Genomic DNA, 6,019 nt, shown 5'->3' with positions numbered 1-6,019 from the left:
AACCCCGTATTATGTGTCATGTATTTGGTTTTTGAGGTGACGCACATGATAGGTGACGGGTGTGTGGGCGTGTACCGTAGGAATTGTGACTTGATAAATTTCATGGAACTGTGTAGTTGAATAATCTATTGTTATCCGTTCATTCTCTATGTAATAGAGAAATTGAACTACAAATCATGTTAAAAATCATGTTTAGACTATGTGTTGGCATTGTAAGGACCCACAAAGGTCGTGCACATGTTGAATTATCTGCTAAAATATTGTTTTGTGCTCAGTCACAGTTTTACTTGCATATTATATCTCACTCTCTATTCTTCATTATTGATTCATTATATTATTGCTGTTTGGGTTGATTATCATGATTTCTGAGAGCCCGAGAGACTAGAGAGGTTGATAACTAAGTGAGGTCTAGGGCCTAATTGTGAGGATATTTATGGGATTGGGCTGCACGACGCAGCATGTTTCATTGAATTATGCCATGATTGACTTGTTATAGCGCTTGGGCTGAAGGAGCCCCTCTGGAGTATGTACACAGCCCCAATGAGCGCAGGTACCTACTAAGTACGAGTGCCGTGTACTGATCGATTGAGAGGAATGAGTGATTGTGAGATTAGAGTGAATGGGAGGACTGAGTGACTGTTGCTCTGAGAGGATGCATTTGACTTTCATTTCTGTTGCACTTCAGCTGTCATATATCACCGTCTTGTAATTTCTGAGAATATTATATTCTATTTCACTTGAACTTGACATGGATTAACTATTATGGCGTAAATTGTCAAATTTGAAAGCATGCCCACCTTCCTATGTTGCAATTAGTGTAATTGAACCATAACTATGAAGCTCGTAACTACTTTCAGTCATTTATTTAGTCTTGTTACTTACTGAGTTGGTTGTACTCACACTACACCTTGAACTTCGTGTGCAGATCCAGGTGTTTTCGGACAGGGTGGGTGTTGATTCCTTTGCACAGTTGATCGTTTGGAGATTTCAAGGTAGTTTCCCGGCGTTTCGCAGACCTTGTATCTCCTTCCCTATCTTTCCACTTTATGTATTTAGTTTTAGACTATTATAGATAGTAATCCCAAATCTATGATGTTTAGACGCTCATGTACTCAGTGACACCTCGATATTGGGAATTTCTATATTGGTTTTGACTTTCTATCCATTTTGAGAGTTTTGATGATTTAAACCTGTGTTATTCTTATTTTCCATTTAAAATGTGGAAATATTTTGAAGTGTCAACTTGCCTAGTACCACGTTAGGCGCCATCACGACAGGCTAAGTTTTGGATCGTGACAAGTTGGCATCAGAGCCTAGGTTACATAGGTCTCACGAGTCATGAGCAGGTTTAGTAGAGTCTTGTGGATCGGTACGGAGATGTCTGTACTTATCTTTGAGAGGCTGCCAAACCCTTAGGAAACTTCATATTCTTGTATTCTTGTCATGCAGATTTGTTAATTATGGTAACTAAACTTCTATATTCTATTCTCTCACAGATGGAGGACACGTGCTGCCGGTCAACAAGGACAACCACCAGTACCACCAGCTAGGACCACGAGAGGACGAGGTCACGGTAGGGGCAGAGGTGTAGCTCGTACAACAGCTAGAGCAGCACCTGCAGATTCGCTAGTTACTCCAGCTTAGGAGCATGTTCCAGATGAGGTTGAGCCAGTGGGGCCAGCTCAGGCACTAGCTGTGCCCATTGTGATTCTAGGCCTTTAGGAGGCCTTGGCTCAGATTTTGACGCTGTGCACCAGCCTTGCTCAGGCGGTCTCTATTCCGGCCACAACAACCACTTCTCAGGCTGGGGGAGGTACTCAGACTCCCTTCGCCCATACTTCAGAGCAGGTGATGTAGGGACTCCAGACACCGGGGGTACTACCAGCCCAGCTAGTTGCAGTTGCTCAGGGCCAGGTGGTCCCCGTTATGATTGATGATGAGCATATGAGACTAGAGAGATTTGGGAGGCTCCAACCTCCATCATTTAGCGGGGCCCAGTCAGAGGATGCCCAGGGTTTCTTGGATAAGTGCCAGTGAATTCTTTGCACAACTGGTATTATGGAGACCAGTTGGGTCTCATTAACTACTTTTCAGTTCACTAGGGTTGCCTTCAGATGGTGGGAGGCTTATGAGAGGCGCAAGCCGGTCGGTGTAGCACCACTTTCATGGCAAGAGTTATCCGTTTTCCTTTTGGAGATGTTTGTGCCGTAGTCTCGCAGGGAGGAGCTACGTAGACAGTTTGAGCAGCTACGTTAGGATGGTATGTCTGTGACACAGTACGAGATGAGGTTTTCTGAGTTGGATCGTCACGCAGTTTTATTGGTTCTCACTGATAGGGAAGGGATTAGGGGGTTCATTGATGGCCTCACATATCAGTTGCGATTGCTTATGACTTGGGAGAGGGTTTTGGTGCTACTTTCACTGAGGTGGTTGATATTTCACGATAAATAGATATGGTCCGTAGTCAGGAGCGTGGGGAAAGGGAGGACAAGAGGCCTCGTGTATCGGGTGGTTTCAACGGTGTTCCTTCTGGAGGGATGTTCTACCACATCATGGGCCGTCCTTATAGGAATGCTCAGACGGCTCGTCCAGCTCACCGTGGTGCATCATCCGGCCTTGGTTCATACAATACTCATCAGGGTTAGTCATCTCTTAGTGCCTTTCCAGCCCAGAGTTCGTCCTGTGCTTCATCGATTCTGGGTTTATATATGCCGGGTCCTTCTAGAAGTTATCCCGGTGCTCGGGGCTCCCTTCAGTCCTCACCACTGGCACCAAGGAGTTGCTTCAAGTGCGGGAAGTTTGGGCATATGTGGAGGCAGTGTCCTCGTCGTCCGGGAGGTCCAGTGCAGCAGAGGAGTCAGGCTGTGATTTCTGTACCAGTTACTTCACCACCCGCCCAACCAGTTCGGGGTGGGGCTCAGTCAGCTAGGGGTCGCCCAAGAGAGGGAGGCCGATCAGGGGGCGGCCAGGCCCGATCCTATGCTATTCCTGCCAGTCCAAATGTTGTTGCTTTAGACGCATTGATCACAAGTATTGTCTCAGTATGCCACAGGGATGCCTCTGTATTATTTGACCCTAGTTCCACATATTCGTATGTATCATAATATTTTGCTCATTATCTGGATATGTCCCGTGAGTCCCTAGTTTCATTTGTCCATCTATCTACACTAGTGAGCAATACTATTATTGTAGACTATGTATATTGGTCGTGTGTATTGACTATTGAGGGATCAGAGACTAGAGTTAGTCTCTTGTTGCTTAGTATGATTGATTTTGACGTGATCTTGGGTATGAATTGGTTGTCTCCATGTCATGCTATGCTGGATTGTCACGCTAAGACCGTGACGTTGGCGATGCCGGGGTTGCCAAGGATTGAGTGGACATGTTCTCTAGACTATGTTCCCAGAGAAGTGATTTCATATTTGAAGGCCCAATGGATGGTTGGGAAGGGTTGTTTATCTTATTTGGCCTTTGTGAGGGATGTTGGTGTTGATACTCCTACTATTAATTCTGTTCCGGTGGTGCGAGATCTTTTGGATATGTTTCCTATAGACCTGTCGGGCATGCTGCCCGACCGGGATATTGACTTTGGTATTGACTTGGTGCTGGGCACTCAGCTCATTTCTATTCCTCCGTATTATATGACACCAACTGAGTTGAAGGAATTGAAAGAGTAGCTTTAGGAACTTTTTGATAAGGGGTTTATTAGGCCTAATGTATTGCCTAGGGGTGCACCGGCTCTGTTTGTTAAGAGGAAGGACAGTACTATGCGGTTGTGCATTGATTATAGGCAGTTGAACAAAGCTACAATCAAGAACAAGTATCCTTTACCACATATTGATAATCTATCTAACCAGCTTCAGGGAGCGAGGGTGTTCTCTAAGATTGATTTGAGGTCTGGGTATCACCAGTTGAGGATTCAGGACTCGAATATTCTAAAGACAATATTCAGGACCCGTTATGGTCATTATGAGTTCCTTGTGATATCTTTTGGGCTGACCAACGCCCAACAACATTCATACATCTGATGAACAATGTATTTCAGCCTTATCTCGACTCATTTGTCATAGTATTCATTGATGACATCCTGGTGTACCCTCGTAGCCAAGAGGAGCACGCCCAACATTTGAGGATTGCGTTGTAGCGGTTGGGGGAGGAGAAGCTTTATGACAAGTTCCCCAAGTGTGAGTTTTGGCTTAGTTCAGTGGCGTTCTTGGGGCATGTGGTGTCCAGTGAGGGGATTCAGGTAGATCCAAAAAATATAGAGGTGGTTCAGAGTTGGTCCAGACCGTCCTCAACTACGGAGATTTAGAGTTTTCTCGGCTTGGCTTGATATTATTGTTTCTTCATGGAGGGTTTCTCGTGTATTGCATCACCCTTGACCAAATTGACCCAGAAGGGTGCTCTATTCAGGTGGTCGGATGAGTGTGAGGAGAGATTTCAGAAGCTCAAGACTGCCTTGACCACAACTCCAATTCTAGTCCTACCTTCAGCTTCTGGTTCTTATACAGTATATTGTGATGCTTCTCGAATCAGTATTGGGTGTGTCTTGATGCAGAAGGGTAGTGTGATCGCTTATGCTTCGCGTTAGTTGAAGCCTCATGTGAAGAACTACCTTGTTCATGATTTGGAGTTGGCTGCCATCGTTCATATATTGAAAAATTGGAGGCATTATCTGTACGGTGTGTCTTGTGAGGTATTTATGGATCATCGGAGCCTCCAACACTTGTTCAAGAAGAAGGATCTAAATTTAAGACAACAAAGATGGTTGCAGCTTCTAAAGGACTATGATATCACTATTTTGTATCATCTCGGGAAGGCCAATGTGGTGGCCGATGCCTGGTGTAGAAAGTCAGTGAGTATGGGTTGCCTTGCATTCATTCCTATTGGTGAGAGACCTCTTGTAGTTGATGTTCAGGCCTTGGCCAACCAGTTCATGAGATTAGATGTTTTGAAACCCAGCCGGGTTCTAGCTTGTGTGGTTTCTCGGTCTTCCTTATATGATCGCATCAGAGAGCGCCAATATGATGCTCCCCATTTGCTTGTCCTTAAGGACACGGTTCATCACAGTGATGCCAAAGACATTACTATTGGTGATGATGGGGTGTTGAGGATTCAAGGTCGGATGTGTATTCCTAATGTAGATGGGCTACGTGAGTTGATTATGGAGGAGGCCCACACTGCGCGGTATTCCATTCATCCGTGTGCCGCAAAGATGTATCAAGACTTGAGGCAGCACTATTGGTGGAGGAGAATGAAGAAGGACATAGTGGGGTTAGTATCTCGGTGCCTAAACTGTCAGCAGGTGAAGTATAAGCATCAGAGACCGGGTGGATTGCTTCAGAGGCTAGAGATTCCAGAGTGGAAATGGGAGTGGATCACCATGGATTTTGTAGTTAGGATCCCACGGACTTAGAGGAAGTTCGATGCTATTTGGGTGATTGTGGATCGACTGACCAAGTCTGCGCACTTCATTCCAGTTGGGACTACTTATTCTTCAGAGCGTTTGGCTGAGATTTACATCCGCGAGATCGTTCGCCTTCACGGTGTGCCGGTGTCCATCATTTAAAATCGGGGCACACAATTTACATCGCAGTTTTGGAGAGCAATGCAGTGAGAGTTGGGCACCCAAGTTGAGTTGAGTACAATAGTTCACCCTTAGACGTACGGATAATCCGAGCGCACTATTAAGATATTGGAGGACATGCTATGCGTTTGTGTCATTGATTTCAGGGATTCTTGGGATCAGTTTATGTCGCTCGCGGAGTTTGACTATAATAACAACTACCAGTCGAGCATTCAGATGGCTCCGTATGAGGCTTTATATGGGAGACAATGTCGATCTCTGGTGGGTTGGTTTGAGCCGGGTGAGGCTAGGCTATTGGGTACTGACTTGGTTCAAGATGCTTTGGACAAGGTTAAATTTATGTAGCTTTCATGTTTGAGGAGAAGGTTCTGCTCAAGGTTTCACCCATGAAGGGTGTTATGAGATTCGGGAAGAAGGTCAAGTTGAGCCCGC

This window comes from Nicotiana tomentosiformis, chromosome 2 (assembly GCF_000390325.3).
Source record: "Nicotiana tomentosiformis chromosome 2, ASM39032v3, whole genome shotgun sequence".
Taxonomy (NCBI): domain Eukaryota; kingdom Viridiplantae; phylum Streptophyta; class Magnoliopsida; order Solanales; family Solanaceae; genus Nicotiana; species Nicotiana tomentosiformis.
Note: the sequence above shows the minus strand (reverse complement) of the source record.